Source organism: Alligator mississippiensis, chromosome 2 (assembly GCF_030867095.1).
Source record: "Alligator mississippiensis isolate rAllMis1 chromosome 2, rAllMis1, whole genome shotgun sequence".
NCBI lineage: Eukaryota > Metazoa > Chordata > Crocodylia > Alligatoridae > Alligator > Alligator mississippiensis.
Genome location: NC_081825.1, coordinates 208,195,001 through 208,216,353, shown reverse-complemented (window position 1 = coordinate 208,216,353; position 21,353 = coordinate 208,195,001). Strand labels below are relative to the sequence as shown.

Here is a 21,353-nt window from a genome sequence, read left to right as displayed (position 1 = left end):
GTGATGGGGGGGTGCCCACAAATCATGGAACAGGGACCCAGGGACCCCCAGGGCATGGGGACTATGCAGCCTGTAGAAAATTTAACTTCATCCCATTACGTTAGATAATACACATCTAATGCAAAATTTGGGCTATGTCATGAGGAATAACTGAAAATTATATAATGATGACTTTTCCAACAAATTAATGTAAAGTGAACTCAACTTCCAAACTACAATGCCTTTCATAGAATCATAGAAAATTAGGGTTGGAAGGGACCTCAGGGGAGGGACCATACACAATTAGATCATCCCAGCCAAGGCTCTGTTTAGCCTGGTCTTAGAAACCTCCAAGGATGGAGATTCCACAACCTCTCTGGGTAATTTGTTCCAGTGCTTCACCGCCCTCCTAGTGAGAAAGTGTTTTTTTCTAATATCTAACCTAAACTTCCCTTGCTGCAACTTGACACCTTTGCTCCTTGTTCTGTAATCTATCACCACTGAGGCCAGTCTACCTCCATTCTCTTTGGAACCACCCTTCAGGTAGTTGAACACTACTATTAAATCCCCTCTCAGTCTTCTCTTCTCTAGACTAAATAAGCCCAGAAGCCTCTGCCTCATCTCAAAAGTCATGTGCCCCAACCCCCTAACCATTTTTGTTGCCCTCTACTGTGCTCTCATCAATTTGTCCACATCCTTTATGTAATAGGGTATCCCAAACTGGATACAGTACTCCAGATGTGGCATTACCATTGCTGAATACAGGGGAATAATCACTTGCTTTGATCTGCTGGCAACACTGGGCACGTGTAGCTGACATGAGTGTTAATGTGGAACACCTGAAAATTTTAACATGGTTTTTTTTTGGTGTGGTGCATTTTTGTTTGCACAACACGGTGTTCATGGTCACACAAATGATGCTTTTGAGTGAGTTACGCCTCGTGTGTCATTCCATGCAGATTTCAGTAGGGGGAGTCAAATACCAATTTACCTACTGTAATGTCTTTCCTAATGTATTACAGCAGGAGGCACATGTAAACCACCCAGGTTCCCCAGTTCCCACCCCTGGATTCTCACTGGGCAGTCCTGACTCTCACTGGGAGTCTCCCCTGGAAATGGTCATGGTCACGGCAAAATCCTTGCCACTTGCACCTGTCTATGCTCAGTCAATCTGGTTTTTCTCCATCAGTACGTGATCCCAAAGACCCCATCCCAATCCCAAGGACAAGCTGCTTGTGTTGGCTACAAATGTCCAACTCGGGATCCTTAAAATATTGGTTTATTAGGCAGATTGAAACACTGTAATGAAGTTAAATCATAAACCTTGGGGCTGGTCCCCACACACATACATGCACACACACAGTAGCAAGCTACAAGAGTCAGGTATACCTATCCCACAGGTGCTGGAGTCTGCTGTCGATGGCCAGTCGAGACTTCTTCCAGCGTGGTGTTGTCCTCCAGAAGGGGGTCGCCGGCTGGTCCTTCTGGCTGGACAGGTCGGGTGCTGGTCAAGTTGGAGATCAAGAGGGCGCTGCTGAGGGTCACTTTTCACTGCTTTTTATCTGTCCTTGGCAGACTTTGGTGACTCACCAGTTTTCAGGTTTGCCCAATCCAGGGGTCGTTGACCCTCATGGGACTTCCTCCTTGGTGGCTACTGGATGGCATCTGTCAGCCCCAGGGGTCGTCCTCATGTACGTGCAGGTTTGGGAGTCCATTGATAAATTTTGAATAGGGCTCTGGGAGTGGTCAATCTGGAGATATTCAGCCCAAAAGTTGGTCCCCGGTGTTGATTAACTCAGGCGTCTAGCCCTGGAACAGTGAAGTTTAGAGAATTCCCAGTTGCTACATTGTCTCCTATTAGTTTCTTCTGTTGGTTGATCTGTGGTTTTCCTAGGTGTTAATTGCTGCCTGCTACTGTGTTACACATTCAATCACTGATTCACTCGCTCTTTCAGGGGCCCGCCCGATACAGGGAAGCAGCAGTTTGATTCCTGCCCTTGTTAACATTGTTACAACGTATAACTTACTTCTGAAACTAAGCACATTTAGTTAAAAGGTGAGGAGTATAAAATATAAGCTACAATAGTAATGCCATGGCACACAAATAGATAAAAATACCAAAATACAAGGGGAGATACAAAATGCACACATACAAACTTTAAAACACAATTCCTTATCTTAAAGTGAAAGAAAGAGGAAGGAAGAAAAGGTAGAAGAGGAAAAACATATCCAAGGAGGGGAGAGCAGCTGCAGGCAAGAGGAAAAGGGGGCTTTCTGCTACACTTGAATCCTCCCCTCCCATTTCTTTCCCTTCCCATCCCATCATGTTAAAAATACACATCTTTTTTCTTTCATTTACTATAGCTGCTATGATAACTGCTATGATATCATAAAATATTCAAGGTTTAGAGTACTGGGTGAGTGGGTGGGTGGGTGTTTGTTGCTGCCCAGTTTATTAGTGATTGCTGTTGATGGTGGTGGTGAGATCTTCTGGGGTTTTTTTTTTTGTCTATTTCTCTTGGACTACATTTCCCAGCATTCCCAAGCTCGTTGACCTTTGTACAGTTTCCAATGGGGGCTCCCATTGGAACCCACCTGTTCACTGCCCATGTACACCATCAGTCTGTTTATGTAGTGCCACATGTGGCTTTTGGAGGTGTGTTGTGAATTGGTTTATAAATGTTTTTGGGATGTTTTTGAAAATGTGGGTTGCTGTTTGGCTTGGTCCCCCTCCCGCCTAGCGTGCCAAGAGCTATAATAGTTACCCTTCTCACCCACGTGGGGGAGGAGAGACTCATTCAGATGTGGGTGATGGTGTATAATGCCCCTCTCCCCCAAACCACTCACAGTCTGGAAGCAGCTAAATCCCTAGACCAGTCCAGATTTCCTCCCCTTTCCCTGACCGCCCTCCCTTCCTCCCCTCATCCACAACACCGCATGCCCATTTAGAAAGACACAGATTTAAAGTGTAAATGAATTTATTTTAACATAGCCAAGAGAAGAGCAAAGCACTCCTAGGTGTTGTTGTCAGCACTATATCCTGCCAGACAGTCACACACAAGGGCCGCCTGACCAGCCTCTCCTTGTTGATATCTCCTCGGTCCCTGTGCTGCTGCTGCCCAGACACATCTCTGTTGTTTGGCCACTGCCTGTCATACTTCTTCCCGCGACTCCTTGAAAACCTCTCTGCAGCTTTCACAGATATTGTGCAGCACTCAGGCTGCCACTACAAAGGCCATAATATTTTCTTGCTCCATCTTGAGCTGGCACGTAAGTGCCCTTGATCATCTTTTCAGTCGTCCAAATGCACATTCCATGGCCATCCTGCAACTGCTCAGACAGTAGTTAAAAACTAGATTCTGTGGGTCAGTGACATTCCCCTCCATAAGGCTTCATGAGCCAGGGATTCAGGGGGTAGGCAGCATCCACTAATATAACCAGGGGAATGGTGATACTGTGGATCACTGTCTCCTCCATGCCGGGTGCATAGTGTCCTTTCTCCATGAGGCCAGGCACAGGGGAGTTTCTGAACATGTGCTCATCATGCATGCTGCCAGCCCACCCAGTATAAATGTTTGTGAACCAGCCTCGGTGGTACACCATGGCTTGCAGGATCATGGAGGCGTATCCTTTCTTGTTTGTGAAATCCCTCTCCCTCCCCACAGGGCACAGCACTGGGATGTGAGTGCTGTCTAAAGCCCCCATGCAGTTTGGGAACCCCTTCTCATTAAAGCCATCTATGACTTGCTGTGGATTTGCCAGGCAGATAATTTTGTTTGCAGTGATCTCCTTAAGCAGCTGGCATACCTCACGAGTTGCCAGCTCAACTGCGAAGGCAGCCATGCTGAACTGGTTCACAATATACTGGAGGCTAGATGGGATGGCCAGTTTCATGATAGCCATTGCAACCGTCTTGTCTGGTGGGATGGCCTGACACATGTTAGTGTCCTGCTTCATGATGTGGGGTCCTAACATCGAGATGATATGATAGAACGTCTCCCTTTTCATTCAGAACATCTCCAGCCCCTGCTGGTCATGTCAAGTGATCAACGTGATTCACTCCCACCAGTCCGAGCTGCTCTCGTGGGCACACCATGTGGATTCTGGTCCTCCTCAGGTTTCTCAGCAGAGCCCGGTCAAATTCCACTTCTTTGCTTTCCTCTGTGTATTCCAAGTCCTCTGGGTACCTGTATCTTATTGTTATTATTATCATTAATGCTGCTAAACCAGGAACACAACTTGCCAGTGAACACTGTAGCACAGTTCCTATCCTTCTCAAGCATTGTAGCAGTAATCTCCAGGTAAACAGCATTTGCAGAAGCAGTACTGCCACCTCCTCCTCCTCCTCCTGTTCACCCATGTCCTCCATATTCTGCATGTCGGAGGACTCTTCACTGCGTTTCATAGTTTCATAGTTGGTAGGGTTGGAAGGGACCTGAGCAGATCATCAAGTCCGAACCCCTGCCATAGGCAGGAAAGAATGCTGGGGTCAAATGACCCCACCTAGGTGATTATCTAGCCTCCTTTTGAAGACCCCCAGGGTAGGAGCAAGCACCATTTCCCTTGGAAGTTGGTTCCAGATCCTACCCGCCCTGACTGTGAAGAAGTGCTTCCTGATGTCTAGCCTGAATCTACTCTCAATCAACTTGTGGCTGTTATTCCTAGTTACTCCTGGTTGTGCTTGGGGGAACAGGGACTCTCCCATTCCCTGATGGTCCCCCAGGTAAGTTTATAGATGGTCACCAGATCCCCTCTCAGTCTCCGCTTGTGGAGGCTGAACAGGTTCAGGTCCCGTAGCTTCTCTTCATAGGGTCTGCCCTGTTGCCCCCTGACCATGCAAGTGGCCCTCCTTTGGACCCTCTCAATGCTTTCCACATCCCTCCTGAAGTGCGGCACCCAGAACTGGATGCAGTACTCCAACTATGGCCTGAACAATGTTGCATAGAGGGGGAGGATCACCTCCTTGGACCTGCTCATGATGCATTTGTGGATGCATGACAAGGTGCAGCTAGGCTTACTGACCGTGTCCTCACATTGGCGGCCCATGTTCATCTTGGAATCAATAATGACTCCAAGATCCTTTTCTGCCTCTGTGCTGATGAGAAGGGAGTTCCCCAGCCTGTAGGTATGCTGCTGGTTCTTTCTCCCTAGGTGCAGTACTTTGTACTTGTCAGTATTGAATCCCATCCTATTCTCATCCGCCCACCCCTGTAAACTGTCCAGATCTAGTTGTAGCCTGTCCCTGCCTTCTATTGTGCCCACCTCTCCCCACATCTTAATGTCATCTGCGAATTTGAACTAGGTGCTTTTCACTCCCTCATCCAAGTTGCTGATGAAGATGTTGAACAGTGCGGGCCTGAGGACTGAGGCCTGGGGGACCCCACTGCCCAACTCCCTCCAGGTTGAAAATGACCCATCCACCACCACTCTCTGGGTGCATCCTTCTAGCCAATTTCTGACCCATCTGACTGTATAGGCATCGACACCACAGTCACCTAATTTTTTAATGAGAATGGGGTGAGAGACAGTGTTGAAGGCCTTCCTAAAGTCCAGAAAGACTACGTCCACAATGACACCTGCGTCTAAGGATTTTGAGACCTGGTTGTAAAAGGCAACCAGGTTGATCTGACAGGAGCTGCCCCTAATGAACCCATGTTGGTTGCCCCTAAGCATAATCTCCCCTGCTGGTCTCTTGCAGATGTGCTCCTGGATAATTTTCTCAAAGAGCTTCACCAGGACCAAGGTAAGACTGACTGGCCTATGGTTTCCTGGGTCCTCCTTCCTCTCTTTTTTGAAAATGGGAACCACATTGGCCCTTTTCCAGTCCTCTGGCACCTGGCCAGAGCACCATGAGTGCTTGTAAAGCCATGCCGGGGTCCCACAATGACCTCTGCCAATTCCCTCAGCACCCTGGGGTGGAGATCATCTGGACCTGCTGATTTAAACATGTCCAGGTCCTCCAGAAGTTCCCTAACTAGGTCCTCTCTGACCCTAGGCCTGGTGGTGCCTCCCCTGAGTCCATCCAGAATTCCGGTGGGGGGGATGTCCCGGTCTGTGCTCAGAAAAATGGAGGCAAAGAATTTGTTAAAGAGGTCAGCTTTATCATCTGGTGCAACCACCAGATTGCTAAATGTGTCCTGCAGGGGCCCCACATTATCCAGTGCCTTCTTTTTACTCCCTATGTATTTAAAAAAGGACTTGTTATCTTTGATCTTGGTCACTAGTCCTAGTTCTGTCTCCACCTTAGCCTTCCTAACATCCCCCCTGTAGTCTTGAACAATAGAGGTATAATCCTTGGTGATGGCCCTCCCTTCCACCAGGTGTATGCCTCCTTTTTAGCTTTCAGATGTTCCTGAATGCCTTTGGTAAGCCATGGGGGATTTTGAGCACTCTTGCCCACTTTAATTCATGTTGGGACTGTCACCCTTTGGGCTTGGAGGATTGTCTCCTTAAGGAATGACCACTTGTCTTGCAGTGCCTCCCCGACTAATCTCCTTAACTCATTGAAATCAGCCCTCCTGAAGTCAAGGGCTGATGCCTTGCTGCAGGCCTTTGACATCCTGCACTGGATGGTGAATTCCAGTAGGCAATGATCGCTATCACCCAGGTGGTCAAGAACCCGCAGTCCCCTCACCAGGTTGTCACCTGTGGCCAGGACCAGGTCCAGCAAGGCATTTCCCTCGGTGGGACTGTACACCTCCCAGGTTAGGTGGAGGTCCTGTATCTCAGCTAGGAACCTACATGAGTGGTCAGACCTGGCTGACTGCTCCTCCCAGCAGATGTCCAGGTAGTTTAGGTCACCCATGATGACCATATCCCTTGACTTAACTGCCTCTGTGAGCTGACCTGAGAGTTCCTGGTGCAGCTCTTCCCCTTGGTTGGGTGATCTGTAGTAGACACCCACCATTAAGTCCCTTTCCCCATGACCCCCCTGTATTTTAACCCAGAGCACTTCAGTCTGCCCCTCCTCTGACCTTGTGCTGTTTGTTGAGGATGTGTATTGCTCTTTGATGTAGAGTGCCACACCCCTGCCTTTCCTCCCCCTTCTGTCCCACTTGTACAGTTTGTAGCCCTTGATGTTTACTGCCCAGTCATAGGTTGAATCCCACCAGGTTTCAGTGATTCCCACTATGTCCAGGTTTGTGTTAGCTAGCAGGAGGGCAAGTTCCTTCTGCTTGTTCCTCCTACTATGAGCATTTAAGGCCTCCTATGGGTGCATGTGCCACCCCCTTGATCCTAGGACTATCTGGACCCCTGTCACTTTACCTGGGTACTTCTTGTGCTTGTCACCTCTCTTGGCTGGGAAGTGGGGATGGGACCAAGTGTCCCCCTGTGGCCCCATCCCCCGGTGAAGCTAGTTTAAAGCATGCCATACAAGATCAGACAACCTGGAAGAGAAGACATGCTTGCCTCTAGGAGAGAGGTGAAGCCCATCCCACCCGAGCATGCCCCCTGTGTGAAATGCAGGTCGTTGTCAAGGAACCCGAGGCCTGCCTGGTAGCACCAACCCTGAAGTGCCTGGTTGACCACTCTGATGCAGGCTTCATGGTACCATCCACATCTACTTACTGGGAGAGTAGAGGAGAATACCAGCTGCACCCCTGTCTCCTTGAGCTTGGCCCCCAGGGCCTTGTAGTCCTTCATGATGCAGTCTGGATTGCTCCCAGCCGCATCATTTGTTCCCACGTGGATTAGGACCATAGGGTACTGGTCCAAGGGTCAAAGGAGGTCCAGGACCATCTCTGTAACATCCTGAATCTGAGCCCCAGGCAGGCAGCAGACTTCACATGCCATGGGGTTGGGTCAGTAGATGGGACCCTCTATTCCCCTCAGGATGGAGTCTCCGATGATGAGGACTTGGCATTTCTTCCTTGTGGTTTTCTGTCCTTGCTCAGACCATGCCATGCATAGAGTGGCAACATCCACCTTGGAGGCATTCACTTCAACCTTCTCCTCTAAGGCTGCCAAGGCCTCAGATCTGTTCCCCAATTGTACCTGGGGAGCTGCCACCATGCTAGCCTGAGCAGTCCTGGTTCTTGTGGTCACTTTCTGCCATTCCTCTGCAGTGTGTCCCTCCCGGGAAGTCTGTCTGCTGGGAACCTGATCCTGCAGAGAATGGAAATATGTGTCAGTTTCATCCCCCACAGCCCTGATCCCCTGTAGCCTGCTCATCTCAGCCTGGAGTTCCCTCACCTGCTCCTCCAGGGCCCGAAGTCAGGCAAGGGAGCCTCCAGAGCCCTCTCCCACCTGTGGCCTCTGAGTCTCCACCAGGCAGCCCCCACAGACAGGGGGGCAGGGGGCTGCTGAACCCACCATGGGCTCCATCTGGGTGGAAGCCTCAAAGGAGTCCAGGGTAGGTGGCACCACTGGGGCGGGGTCCCCAGCAGCCGCCCTCCACATCCTTACCACCAGAGCACGGTCCCTAGCAGCCACTCCCCGTGTTTTTACCATGTCCATGGAGTTGTGAGTCTTCCTCTCTCTCTTGCTGGAGACTTCTTCCTGGCTTCTGCTGCATGCCCGCTTTGCATGAAGGCCGGTGCAAATGCTGGTGCACCCTTTCAGAGCGTGCCTGTTTGTGTGCTCTGTTCATGCACTCTGCCCTTGCGTGGCTCAGGAGCGTGGCTCCCTGCCAGCTCACTTAAGAGGGATCTGGTGGGCCCCACCTCCGGATCCTCTGCAGCTGTCCTTCACCCCCCTCACTTACCTTGTGGGATCAGCTGCTGCCTCCACCATCGCCGCCTCCACTGCTGGTGAGTGTGGGTAGGGGGGCACATGTAGCTGGATGCACACATGCACCCACTCTGCTCCCAAGCCCTGACTGCCCAGGTCTAGGGCAACTTTTAGCACTGGGGTTGAAGCACGAGGAGGAGGAAGAGGAGGACGTGGCGGTGGCTGAGGGTGAAACCATGAGCATGTCTCAGCTATACAGAGACTGCTCTCTGATGACCATGAGTGGTAGGAAGAACCATCAGTCTCCATGCACTTAGTGCCACTTAGCCCCTCTGTTCCATGGATTGCACAGATGATGAAGTGGAGGGGGTGGAGGGTCAGGAAGAAACCCATGCGGGTGATACATCATCTGCTGTTACCGAGACCCAAGAACATGCTGAACCTGGTAAGTTTCTTGTAATATGCCTCTTGCCACTGCCAGGCAATGCCCAGGTTCATGCTGGTTGGGTTTTGGGGGGCTGGGGAGGAGGGGGAAAAATTCATATGTTGCTGTAGGTGGGTTGCCATGTTCTTTTGGTGGTGGTGCATGACAGGTTCTATAGTTCCTACTGTAACAGATGCCAAACTAATTATTTGCTTTAATTAATTTTTTGCAGCTAGTATGGGCAGTGGCAGCCATGGACCTGTTTCCAAAGCAAGTACTTGTAAGTTTTGGGCAGTACAAGTGCTGCCCCACTGTTGCGGCCCTGTTTCTGTGCCTTCTGGCATTTTGTGCACTGCATGGTGGGGCTGGGGGTATGTACTTTTCTCCTCTTGGGCAGAAGGCAACCATTGCTTTTTAATTTGTTTATCCGCTACCATGACCCATGGCTGCCCGGAATGGTGTCCCACTCGTACTACAGCAGATCACTGCAGAGATTTTCACAGCAAGCAGAGGTGGTCCCATGAAACCTTGCTCAAGGTTTTGGCGGACTCCTTGGTAGCCAGAGTGGAATGTGCAGATGCCTGGCAGGATGAAGTCCATGAGTAGCTGCGTAAGGATGATGCCATCCTTGAGTAAGTGCAAGACACTATGTGGAATTTGAAAGACGTTGTTGACAAGTCCCATGGTGAATTACCATGGTCACTTGGACAGAGGTCACAGGACACTTTCAATGATGGCTTTCAGAGTGTGCAGAAGTGCCTAAATAAACAAGTACAATGCTGAAAAGAGAAAAGTCAGTCCACTTGTCTTGCCTCTGTACAAGATGAGAGGAGAATTACTGCTGAGCCTGTTCCCCCTAACTCAGTGGGGTCATAGGAGGGCCGTATGACTGGCAGCATGGCCAGGAGGGTACCACTGTGTTTCAGGGAGACAGGTTGTTCAGGGTCATGGTGGGGTGAAGGCCAACAAACACAAGTAACTATAATAGTGTGTTGCAAACAATAAAACCTCATGGTTTCCTGGCTTCCTGTGTCTGCCCCCATATCCACCTTTACACTGCTTGGTTGCAAAGGTGGATTTCATTCATTGTTTGGGTTCATTTCTCTCTGATCATTTTTCCTGCTGTTTGGTGCACGGTGCTGGGTGGGGAGGGCTTGGCAATCTCTCTTGCACAGGTACAGAGGGGGGCTCCAGAGATAAACAGGGGGGCTGCCTGGGTGCGTTGCAACATACAAGTGCTGGTCTGCACACCAGCATTTTGCAAAGGCAGTGCCCACGCTGCAGAGTCACTTTTGAGGCCATACCTTAATTTTGCATCCCTTAGTTGGGAGAAGGGAAGTAGCATGTCACCCCACCCCCTCTCCCCCCAGCAGCCTGGCTTGCTTTTTGTGCAAGCCACCAGCCACTTTGTAAAGTTGCACACAGGGGCTCATGCCTTCCCAGGCTCTTTGGCTCACTCTTCACAACCCTTCCTTGCATTTTCCCTAGACAGAAACTTTGAAAATGCACTTTTCAAGATTCTTTTTGTGCTCTTTTCCAGGCAGGTTCCAGGTACTATCTCCTTTGTTTTGGAACACCAAAGCAAGGCTGTGGGCAGGGGGTTTAAGACCCACCTTGCTTGCACACACACCCAGGGACTTTGCAAACTTTTCTGCCTTCTTTTTGTGCTTTTTTCCAGTCTGGTGTCAGTGTGTCTGTTTTTTTTCCACACCAAAACAAGGCTGCCAGTGAAGGGGAGGGGAGTTGCAGAGGTCAGGGTGCACATTCTCTGTATTGATGAGGGAGGTTTGAGGTAGGTGAGGGATGACAGCACAGTGGAGGTAGAGAAGGACTCATCCCAGTCACCAGACTTGCCGCTGGGGGGCACAGCAATGCAAATCCAGGGTTCAAGAAGACTGCAGGCTGATGAAGAGGGGTGCAGTGAAGCTTTGAGTGCTATTTGATGCCCACACTTCTGTGTTGTGAGACTCAAAAGAGGACATGGTGATATGCTATACGCCGCCTTTGGTAAGTGACACCTGACAATTGTCTGTGCCCTGCAGATGGCAGGGTCATCCCAAGGTGGGTGTGAATACAAGTGACTGCCCCAGGCACAGCACTTTGGGAGCCCTGCAGAGATGGGTGGAGTGGATGAGGTGACTCCTCAGCATTGCCACTGGCCTTGCATTTGGGCACTCACCAACTCCCCTCCTTCACTGCTGTGGCACACAGGTTCGGCTCTGTGCAGGGTGGGGGGGAGCACTAATTTGCACAAAGCCCTGCACCAGCGGTGTACTGTGGGTCTCCAGGGCCTGGGGGACAGGCCCAGGGTACCACCACCCTCACTCCTGCACATGCCCTGGACAAGCCGCCTTCGGTGGTGGTTTTGATGGTGGGGGGAGTGGGGCAAGCAGTGCGGAGTGGTGGTGCCCCCTTCACACCTGCCAATGGCACCCCTTTCATGTCTGTGCAGGGGTGGCCATGCTCCCTGCTGCCATCAGTATGCCACTGCTCTGTACCCTGATACAGTCATCTCTGATTGTGGGGGTGCATTGTTTAGTTCAAATTTATTGTAAATGGGGATGGTGGAATTTTATGGGTGTGAAGAAAGGTATGCAAGGTGCACAAGAGGCACCAGTGCAAATTCTGATGCTCTTTCTATCCTCCCTCTGGTTTTTGGATCCCCTTCCACTGCTAGCCATAGGCTGATCAATCCCTGCTGGTGTGACAAGAGGCAGAAAGAGAAAGGAAGAAAGGGAAGATGAAAAAGATGACAACACTTCCTTCAGGATTCTCTCAACAACTGAACTATTATGCATTATAATTATAGTTAACTTTCATCCTGACTTATATAGACGTATAATATAATAACAGGTAATACTAATGATAGGAGTTAATAATATTAATATATTACTTTTGGAATTAATAGTAAGAGTTTTTAGTAATAGTAATATTAATGATGCTTTATTAATGATCAGTAATAATTGTAGTGGTTCAATTCCTTATCACAGCATTTCAAAGCAGGTAGAGCTGCCTTATCACCCTATAAACGTTACACACATCCTGGGCCTCCACCATATATATATAAATATATATATATATAGCCAATGTATGATATAGACTTATGTTATATAGACTTATAATTACAGTTCAGTTCCTTACAATGAGAAAGCAGATACTAAGCATAAGGCAGGTGATTATGCACCTTCCTTGCCTCTTTCCCCATGTGGGGTGGGTGGGGAAGAAATGCCCACCTCCTGGTTCAAGCTCCTCCCTAGGTCCCTCTATTCCAATGGAGAAGAGATACATACACTTCTGCTTTACATAATATCCTTACTGAACTTATATTACTTCCTCCTCCTGGTTGCTGGTCACAGGTACTGCTGAGGCTTCTTTTCTGTGTACTACTTGAATTGTGGAGGCTTTCTTCACAGGCTTTGGCCCAAGTATCAACTCAAGTATTGTAAGAGTTGCCCAACTTCTGCAGATCCATTTCATATTATTCTAGCCTTCCTCCTGGTTGCTGGCCCTGTTTGCTAATGAGCATATTATGGAATTGTAATTAGAGGATTGTTGCTGGCCACAAATGCAGAGGCTTTCTTCTTGGTTGCTGGTCAAGACCTCCAGCAAATTCTCTCCTGGGATCCGGGCAGTAAGCCTAGGCCTGTGGGCTCTTCACCCCACTTGCCCACCTCTGCACCTGTCCGTTGCACTCTTGTAACTTTTGAATCATTGCTGGCCACAAAGGAAGCTGTGACCCTGAACTATGACCACTAGGGATGTGCGAAACTGCACTGTTCCATTTTGACTTGAGTTTTGACATTTCAATGGAACAGCGTTTTGTTTTGAATTTCATTTAGAGTCAAAACAGCTGTTCCATTTCATGCTGGGGAGGGAAACTCAGCCCAGCTGGACTGAGTTGCCTTTCCCAGCCTGATTGTAGGGCTGGGGCGGGAAACTGAGTGTTCCTGCTCAGTTTCATAGATTTCATAGACATTTGGGCTGGAAGGGACCTCAGAGGATCACTGAGTCCAGCCCCCTGCCCCATGGGCAGGAAGTCAGCAGGGATCATAGGATCCCAGCAGGATAAGCATCCAAATGTGTCTTGAAGGTGTTCAAAGTGGGTGCTTGAACAGCCTCCAGTGGCAATCTATTCCAAACCTTGGGGGCTCGGACAGTAAAGAATTTCTTCCTTATGTCCAGCCTGAATTGGTCGCGGTGGAGTTTGTTACTTTTCAATCTTGTCATCCTTTGGGGTGCTCTGGTGAACAGATGTTCCCCCAGATCCTGATGAGCACCCCTGATAAACTTATAGGTGGCCACCAGATAACCCCTGAGCCTGCACTTTTCTAGGCTGAAGAGTCCCATGGCTCATAGCCTCTCATCATAAGGTCTGTTTTCCTGACCTCTGATCACGTGCATGGCTCTCCTTTGCACTCTCTCAAACTTCTCCACATCCTTTTTGAATTGTGGAGCCCAAAACTGAATGCAGTACTCTAGCTGCTGCCTCACCAAGGCCGAGTACAAGGGGAGAATGACGTCCTGGGATTTGCTTGAGAAGCATGTATGGATGCAAGCCAGCATTTTGCTCACTTTACTAGCCATAGCATCACACTGAAGGCTCATGTTCATCTTGCAGTCAATCATGACCCCCAAGTCCCTTTCATCTGTAGTGCTAGCCAGCGTAGCACTGCCGAGCCTATAAGCACACTTCAGGTTTTTCCTCCCAAGGTGGAGAACCTTGCATTTTTTGGTGTTGAACACCATCAGGTTCTCGTCTGCCCATTTCATGAGCCTGTCAAAATCTGCCTGGATCACACTCCTATCATCAGGTGTGGATACTTTACCTCAGAGTTTGGTGTCATCGGCAAACTTGACCAGTCCGCTTCTGACACCAATGTCCACATCATTGATGAAGATGTTAAATAGTATAGGCCCTAGGACAGAGCCTTGAGGGACCCCACTGGTGACCGCGCATCAAGACGATTGGCTTTCACCAACCACCACCCTCTGGGTCCTGCCACGGAGCCAATTCCCCAGCCAGCAGATTGTTGCGAGGTTGAGGCTGCAGTTGGCCAGTTTTGCCAAGAGGTGATCATAGGGTACCAGATCAAAGGCTTTTTTAAAGATCTAGGCTAAGATAAAGATAAATAGATAAAGGCTTTTTTAAAGTCAAGATATACGACATCAATCTCTTCCCCCTTGTCCAGGTGATAGGTCACTTGGTCGTAAAAGGAAATGAGATTGGTCAAGCAAGACCTACCCACAACAAACCCATGCCGGGTATCCCTCAGGATATTGCTGTCAGCTAGTTTGTTAAGGATGGCCTCTTTGATAATCTTTTCCAAGACCTTCCCCAGGATAGAGGTCAGGCTGATGGGCCTGCAGTTTGCCGAATGTACTTTTCTCCCTTTCTTGAAGATTGGCATGTCATTGGCCTTCTTCCAATCTTCAGGCACTTCACCAGAGCACCAGGAGTTTTCAAAGATCCTTTCTCCAGCCCGATTGCAGTGCTGGGGGGGCAAACTGAGCTGGGGGTCAAAGAAAACATGACACATATATAGAGCAAAAATAAAACAGTTTACTGAATATGCTGCAGCTTTAACAATAACTATATACAACTTAACAATATAAAATAGATACAAAATGTAAAAAAAAAAAGAAGATATTTTCATTCTACTCTTCTTCACTATCTTTACTCTACTCTCTTGGTCACTGGGCTGTGGGATGGTTGCTGCCCCTGATGAGTTCTGCCCACAGAAATTTTCTGCAAGGATGGGGAAAAAGGAAGAAGAGGAAGAGGAGGGGGGGTTGACGCACAGTTGAAAAAGCGGACTTTTGCCCCCCCCCCCACACACATACACAAGGTCAGTGGGACATATTATCTAAATATCACCTGGGATGCTGCATTTCCTGGGTGTCAGGTCTGGCAGGCAGCATCCTGCCCCTGGACTTTTGGTTGTGATTCTGAAATGGAATGTGATGAAGTTCAGAAGGTTTGCAATATTGAAGGAAGTCATCTAACCCCTTACTCTAAAGTTTCAAACTTCTTGCAAAACACTTAACATTACAGTGATGCTGCAGCTGTTGTTGGGAGTTATGTCCACTGCAGTGGTAGCACACGAGGGAGGGGAGTGGGGGTTGCAGGTGAAGGGTACATGGCGGGGCGGAAGGACAGGAGGGTACATGGGTGGTGGGGAGGACATACACTCTAGGTGGCGGGGGCATAGAAGAATTAAGAGGAGGTAGAAAATTAAGGGATTATTTGTCTCCTGCATTTTAAAATTAATAATTGGTCTGAGTGGACCCATTCTGACCTGAACTGTGTGCTGTGAAGGAGGAAGGAGGAGGGAGGAATGAAGGAGGGTAAAAAAGAACAGACAGCAGCACCTATTTGCTAAAGGCCAGAACACAGTGGATAGGAAGAACCTTCACCATAACTATACGAAAGGTGGTGGTCCACTGGCTGTCACTGCATCTGAAAAGGACCTGGGGGTGGCAATTGACCAGAGGATGAATATGAATCAACAGTGCAATGAAGTTGCCATCAGGGCAAATAGAACTCTTTTATGCATCAGCTGATGTGTTGCCAATAGATCCAGAGAGATGCTTCTCCCCCTCTGTTCAGTGTTGGTGAGGCCATAACTGGAGTACTGGGCCTGGTTCTGGGCACCACACATCAAGAAGGTGTCTCTCGGAGACCATAAAAGCTAAAGAGGCGGTAGTTATGGGGGACCTAAACTACCCAGACATCTGCTGGGAGACGCAGACGGTAAAGTCCCACCATTCACGCAGGTTTCTAACCTGTGTACAGGACCTCCACCTGACACAGGAGGTACACGGTCCCACTAGGGGGAATGCCATACTGGATCTGGTATTGGCAACGGGGGATGACATGGTAGGGGACCTACAGATCGGTAGGTCAGATCAGTGATCACCTAATAATAGAATTCACCATAAGACATCGAGTGGGTAAAGTAACTAGTAGGGTGAAAGTGCTAGACTTTAGGAAAGCTGATTTCAATGAACTCAGGCGATTAGTCAAGGACGTACTGCAGAGTAGGAGTTTTGAAGTGATGGGAGCCCAAGAAGGGTGGCTGTGCCTCAAGGAAATGATCCTTCGGGCACAAAGCAAGACGATCCTGATGCGAGGAAAAAGAGGGAAAGGGGCCAGGAGGCTTCCTTGGCTGACCAGAGAAATCCAGGGCAGCCTAAGGGCCAAAAGGGGAGTACAAAAAAAGTGGAAACAGGGAGAGATCACCAAAGACGAATATACCTCCTCTGCTCATGCTTGTAGGGAGGCAGTCAGATGGGCCAAAGCTACCATGGAGCCGAGGATGGCATCCCAAGTAAAGGACAACAAGAAATTGTTTTTTAGATATATAGGGAGTAAAAGGAAGGCCTAGGGAGGAATAGGACCCCTGCTAAATGGGCAGAAATAATTGGTGACAGACAGGGGGGACAAGGCTGAACTCCTCAATGAGTTCTTTGCCTCAGTGTTCCTAAGCGAGGGGCACGACAAATCTCACACTGGGGTTGTAGAGAGGCAGCAGCAAGGCGCCAGACTTCCATGCATAGACCCTGAGATGGTGCAGAGTCACTTGGAAGAACTGGATGCCTTAAGTCGGCAGGCCCGGATGAACTCCATCTGAGGGTGCTGAAGGCACTGGCCGACATCATTGCAGAGCCACTGGCGGGAATATTTGAATGCTCGTGGTGCACGGGCCAAGTCCTGGAGGACTGGAAAAGGGCCAATTTGCTCCCCATTTTCAAGAAGGGAAGGAAGGAGGACCCAGGCAACTATAGGCCAGTTAGTCTCACCTCCATCCTTGGCAAAATCTTTGAAAAAATTATCAAGGCTCACATTTGCGAGAGCCTGGCAGGACAAATTATCCTGAGGGGAAACCAGCATGGGTTCGTAGCAGGTAGATCGTGCCTGACTAATCTAGTCTCTTTTTATGATAAGGTTACGAAACGCCTGGACACAGGAGGAGGGGTGGATGTCGTATACTTAGACTTCAGGAAGGCCTTCGATACAGTATCCCACCCCATACTGGTGAACAAGTTAAAAGGCTGTGACTTGGATGACTACACAGTCCGGTGGATGGCGAATTGGCTAGAGGGTCGCATCCAGAGAGTCGTGGTGGATGGGTCGGTTTCGACCTGGAAGGGTGTGGACAGTGGGGTCCCGCAGGGCTCGGTCCTTGGACTGATACTCTTTAATGTCTTCATCAGCGACTTGGGCGAGGGAGTGAAATGTACTCTGTCCAAGTTTGCGGATGACACAAGGCTATGGGGAGAAGTGGACACGCCAGAGGGCAGGAAACAGCTGCAAGCAGACCTGGACAGGTTGGACAAGTGGGCAGAAAACAACAGAATGCAGTTCAACAAGGAGAAATGCAAAGTGCTGCACCTAGGGAGGAAAAATGTCCAGCACACCTACAGCCTAGGGAATGACCTGCTGGGTGGCACGGAAGTGGAAAGGGATCTTGGAGTCCTAGTGGACTCCAAGATGAACATGAGTCGGCAGTGTGACGAAGCCATCAGAAAAGCCAATGGCACTTTATCGTGCATCAGCAGATGCATGATGAATAGATCCAAGGAGGTGATACTTCCCCTCTATTGGGCACTGGTCAGACCACAGTTGGAGTACTGCGTGCAATTCTGGGCACTGCACTTCAAGAGGGATGCGGATAACCTGGAGAGGGTCCAGAGAAGGGCCACTCGTATGTTTAAGGGCCTGCAGACCAAGTCCTACGAGGAGAGACTAGAGAAACTGGACCTTTTCAGCCTCCGCAAGAGAAGGTTGAGAGGCAACCTTGTGACTGCCTATAAGTTCATCACGGGGGCACAGAAGGGAATTGGTGAGGTTTTATTCACCAAGGCACCCCCGGGGGTTACAAGAAATAATGGCCACAAGCTAGCAGAGAGCAGATTTAGATTGGACATTGGGAAGAACTTCTTCACATTTAGAGTGGCCAAGGTCTGGAACGGGCTCCCAAGGGAGGTGGTGCTCTCCCCTACCCTGGAGGTCTTCAAGAGAAGGTTAGATAAGCATCTAGCTGGGGTCATCTAGACCCAGCACTCTTTCCTGCCTATGCAGGGGGTCGGACTTGATGATCTATTGAGGTCCCTTCCGACCCTAACATCTATGAATTTATGAATCTATGAAGGCTGTGGATAAGCTTAAAAGGGTACAGTGAAGGGCCATCCATATGATTATGGGCCTGGAGGATAGGTCTTATGGGGAGAGTCTCTGGGAACTGGGTTTGTTCAGTCTCAGTAAGAGAAGACTGAGAGGTGACTTGATAGCTTCCTATAAAATCAAGGTTGAAGACCAAGATCTAAGGGAGCAACTCTTCAGAATGGCACCCCTTGGGAGGATGAGGACCAATGGGCACAAGCTAATTGAGGAAAAATTTAGGCTAGACATAAGGAAAAACTTCTTTTCTGTAAGGGTATTTAAAATCTAGAACACACTCCCAGCAGAGGTTGTGCAGTTGCCATCCCTGGAGGTGTTCAAGAGGAGGCTGGACAACCACCTCATTGAGCTTGTTTGTGCTCAATTACCTCCTGCCCATGGCAGGGGTCTGGACTTAAAGATCTTACAGGTCCCTTCCAGTCCTTCTATTCTATGATTCTATATTGAATAAAACTGCCCCCAGGACCAACTCCTGGGGCACTCCATTAGATACCAGCTACCAACTAGACATTGAGCCATTGAATACTAGCTTTTGTGGCCAGTGGTTCTGCAATCATATATGCCAACTCCCTCAGCACCCATGTTTGAGATGCCATGTCTGATGTGTGTAGGAAACACCGGAGGGTGGCAGAGAGATTCTTCTACTTCTGCTACCAGTCTAACTTGAAGCCTGATCTTCTTGTGAATCAGGCTTTTTCCTTTCTTTGTTTGGCCCATTAAAAATCTTCACAGTTATGGAACTATTTTTATTCTGACTCCTGGATGAAATAATACTAACTTCTCTGTATCGGTGGCATTTTGGAGGGTGTATATAATCCAATAGCTGTAGTTAGATCATAAGACTTTATAAAGCTAATGGGATATCATCCAGATAAACAGGGAGTTCTGTAGGATACACATTGGTTTGATTATTAATGTGATATAAAAAAGATTGCCTTTGAAACCATGGCCTGACAAACCAAATGGAGAAACTATAACGATTAAAGTTTAAGCTTTAAGACATATTGAATGTCTTCAGGATTCCTGGATAAATGATGAATTGCTAAGGTAACTTATTTATTGATTAAAAGAACAGGAAGTTTTTAAAGGACAGAAGTGGTGGGAGTTCAGGCATTTCCAAACCTCTATGTCCTATAGTCAATCAACCGTCTTGTCAGAAGAAAGAGATATTTTGAAATGAGTAGGAACAGAATATTCAATAAGAGTAGGAGGACTTTTAGAAAAATGAATGAAAGTCAAGAAGAAGGAGTAAAAAAAAAAATCAGGAATGGGGATCTTGGCTTTGAAAACTGTGCACTGAAATTCTGCTTGAGACTCCAGAGGTTGCAAACATAGGGCACATCCTGTGGCAAAACACAGGCACCTTTTTTGGTGTGGGAAGAGAGGACTACAGAAGGGGTTGTTTTTTGTACCCAAGATCAGGGTCCTACACTCATAAGATATATTTCCTTCCAAAAAGTTGAAATTAAACTTCCAAGACCTGATTCTGGTTTTATTTCACTTCCACCAGTTTTATACCGGTGTAAGTACATTGAATTGATTGAGGATTTTTCTGATAGATATCATTACATATATGTGGAATAAGGCCTACACTTGTTGATTAACTTGTAAATGTACTGTCTACTTTGGTCATAGGACATTTGGTGCTTGTGCTAGGAGCTACCATGCTTTCCCATCACTGTTGAAAGCAACACCAGTAAAAGTTTACAGTCTTAGGAAGTCAGAGTATCTTGATAGTCTGAAGGATACAAATGAAAACTGCTGGTACAGAAGACATCATTCTGAAGAGACTTGAGGAGAATTGGTATCTTTTAATTTACATTTAGCAGGCTTCCCCTATTTGTGAGTGGCCTGATCCTTATAAGTCTGTAACTCTTCCTAGAATTATCCATTTCCCATTGTCAAATGCTCTGCGAGTCCAATGGAACACATGGATTTCTGCAGTCAAACAAGGTAGTCAAATCACCAACCTGACCACATTAAAAATACTGTTATGTTTGGAAATAGCCAAACCACGTGAGCTTTTATAACTTACACTTACTAAGATTCCTATAACATTTCTTAGCAGAAAAAAAATCAAACCTAGAGTTTTTGGAAATGTCTGGCTCACGAGTCCAGATAAAACAGAATGAAGCAAGCTAGTGAGGAAATAATAAAACTGTCAACTGTCATACTGGGTGTGACACTGTCAACAGCAACAAAGTAGGTGGGCAACCTCAGATGAAATACTCTGATGTGGGAAAAAGAAAATAACTGGATTGGCTCTGTATGTTGACACTCCAAAGGGTACAGATGAAAGTTGCTGGTATCAATCTGAATGGTCTGAAAAAGAGGTCTGAAAAAGAGGATAATTGGTATCTTTGGATTTACATTTCATGGGTTGTGCAAGTTTCTGTTCCTAGTGTAAGAGAAGGAGTTTCTATTGAGGGGTCTATCCAGGAATGAAAAGGTGAAGGAGAAATTGTACTGGGACAGGGCTTTTTTTCTACCTGGTTCTTTGCCAGCAGAAGACTTCCCTCTGTTGTGATCTGCACCCTGACAGACCTCTCCCTCCCACTGTGTCCTATATATGCTTGGAAGAAGTGAAGAATCAAGAGTTTTACCCACTTTGCTTGGATGCCTGTTTCAGAGTGCCTATTGCCTTATAGATATATTTCCCTCTTTGCTCAATGGCCTGATCATTCTAAATAGGACACAGCAAGCCCCTAAGCAGCAGCAGCAGTTGAACTAAAAAATTTATAAAATAATCCAATCTGACTTCATATTAATGAAGAGACAGACAGAGATCAGATGCGATTAATGCCTTGATCCAGGAAAAACACTTAAGCTCATGCTTAACTTTAAGCAAGTGAGGTCTGATTCACTCTTTCAGACAATCAAGAGGTACTCTGTTAATGACATCATACATGTTGTTCCCTGGTTTTGGAAAATTTACCAAAAGTTTCCATTTGCACTATCTTGAAACTAAGGATATAAGAGTTGACTGTCTACAGACTTTGGTGACCTGAACTAAGTCACAGGGGGCTAGATCTACAGATAGGATTTAGGTGTTGCAGCTCCTTTTGGTGCCTGCTCACCTAGTGGAATATACAGCCCTGA

General features: G+C 47.9%; 1 long non-coding RNA gene across 1 annotated transcript in view; it reads left to right on the top strand.

Moving 5' to 3' along the window:
• LOC109280474 (uncharacterized) overlaps window positions 1–9,770 on the top strand; it is a 159,530-nt gene extending 149,760 nt beyond the window's left edge. Inside the window, exons 5-6 of the long non-coding RNA XR_009460063.1 lie at window positions 5,678–5,722; window positions 9,306–9,770. This is a non-coding gene — a long non-coding RNA (uncharacterized LOC109280474). The remainder of the gene's footprint in view (window positions 1–5,677; window positions 5,723–9,305) is intronic.
• The last annotated feature ends 11,583 nt before the right edge of the window (window positions 9,771–21,353 follow it).